General features: G+C 56.5%; 1 pseudogene; it reads left to right on the forward strand.

The window, feature by feature from the left end:
• The window catches only part of LOC119616651, a 23,065-nt pseudogene that overhangs the window by 7,132 nt on the left and 13,884 nt on the right, over positions 1-2,049 (forward strand).

Genomic DNA, 2,049 nt, shown 5'->3' on the forward strand with positions numbered 1-2,049 from the left:
TCCCCCCCGACCTTCAGGAGGTCCGGGGGGCCGTATATGACGTCCTGAGGCCGGCGGTCGGTTATTTTACCCCAGCACAACTCGGCAGCTGGTCTGCCCACACCCCAGACTTGTGGGTGCGCTCCACTCTGTCCCGGGGGTACCGCCTTCAGTTCCGCCGCCGGCCACCGGTCCCCGGCCGGGTCAGGATGACTGTCATCCACGACCCAGCAAAGGCACAGGCACTGAACCAGGAAATCTGCACCTTGCTGGCCAAGGGAGCGATAGTGCCTGTGGACCCCCTGTTGGACCCAGGGGGCTTTTATTTAAAGTATTTTCTTGTTCCAAAAAAGACTGGGGGTCTACGTCCAGTCTTGGACCTCAGGGGTCTGAATGTATACTTGAAGGTCATTCCCTTTCGTATGCTGACCACAAGGGAAGTGTTGCAGGCAATCTCCCGAAATGACTGGTTCACTTCCATAGACCTCAAGGATGCTTATTATCATGTTCCAATTGCTCCGCCCCATTGGCGGTTTCTTCACTTTGCTTTCCAAGGGAAGCATTTCCAGTTCAGGGTCCTTCCGTTCGGTCTGTCGCTGTCCCCCAGGGTGTTTACCCGATGTGTCGCAGCGGCCCTCTCTCCCCTGCAGGCGCAGGGCTTGAGGATCCTCCCAAATCTGGATGACTGGCTCATTTGTGCAGCGACACGCGACCAAGCATGTCGAGACACTCAGTTGGTGCTCGACCATGTGGGGTGCCTGGGCTTTCGGGTGAATATGGAGAAAAGCAGCCTGACTCCCTCACAGGAGATTATTTTCCTGGGCATTGCCATGAATTCTGTCTTGATGACTGCTTGCCCGTCACCCCAGCGGGTCGACAGTATATTGAGTACACTCCCAGAATTCAGACGCGGCAGGGTGCTGCCTCTTGTACATTATCTTCGCCTCGTGGGCAATTTCACAGCTGCATCCAGCGTGGTGCCCTTGGGGCTGCTGTCATTGCGGCCACTCCAGATGTGGTTGAACAGCTTAGGTCTGGACCCCACACGTAACTCTCACCGCCTCAGGAGAGTTCGGATCGGGCCTCAGTGTCTCCGGGCTCTGTCCCAGTGGAGGGACAGGTTCTCTATGACAACAGGGGTCTCGCTTGGTGCCCCCCCGTGTCGACAGGAGGTTGTATTTACAGATGCATCCTCCACGGGCTGGGGAGCGACCTGGCAAGGTCAGATTGCACAAGGGACATGGTCCACACGGCAAAGCAGGGACCACATTAATGTCCTGGAATTACGGGCCATGCTGCTAGCTCTTCAAAGCTTTCTCCCAGGCTTGCAGGGCAAGCATGTACTAGTAAGGTCAGACAACACCTCAGTGGTTTTTCATATCAACCACCAGGGGGGGACCAGATCCAGGAAACTGTTGTGCTTGACTCAGCAGCTTCTGACATGGGCAGCCCTGTACTTCCCCAGCCTCAGTGCAGCCTACATCTCAGGACCGCAGAACGTGCCAGCGGATCTTCTGTCCCGTCAGACACCGCTCCCAGGGGAGTGGAAGCTCCTGGACCCTCCTTTATGCGTTTCCACCACTCAGTCTAATTTTTCCGACTCTCCTAAGGGTTCGTCAGAAGGGTCACAGGGTCCTCTTGGTGGCCCCCTTCTGGCCAGCGAGGACTTGATTCCCTCTACTGCGAGAGCTCAGCTCCAGCCTTCCGATGTGTCTCTCCTCCAGGAGGGATCTTCTTTCCCAGATGGGGGGCCGGATTCTTGACCCCAACCCGGACAGACTCAGGCTCTGGGTTTGGCCCCTACAAGGCCGGGGTCCACGTTCTCAAAGTACGGTGGGGAAGTAGGAAGTACGATGGCTAATGCATAGGCACCGTCCACACGCACAGCATATGCAAAGAAGTGGGCGATCTTTGCGACCTGGTGCCGTGGTAAAGGGCAGGACCCAGCACAGTGTTCAGTCTCTGACATACTGGCTTTCCTGCAAGCATTACTGGATCGGGGATGGTCTCCGTCTACCTTGTAGGTGTATGTAGCCGCCATTTCCTGTTGGCATGTTGGGCTGAATGGCT

The sequence above is a fragment of the Kryptolebias marmoratus genome, linkage group LG21 (genome assembly GCF_001649575.2).
Source record: "Kryptolebias marmoratus isolate JLee-2015 linkage group LG21, ASM164957v2, whole genome shotgun sequence".
NCBI lineage: Eukaryota > Metazoa > Chordata > Actinopteri > Cyprinodontiformes > Rivulidae > Kryptolebias > Kryptolebias marmoratus.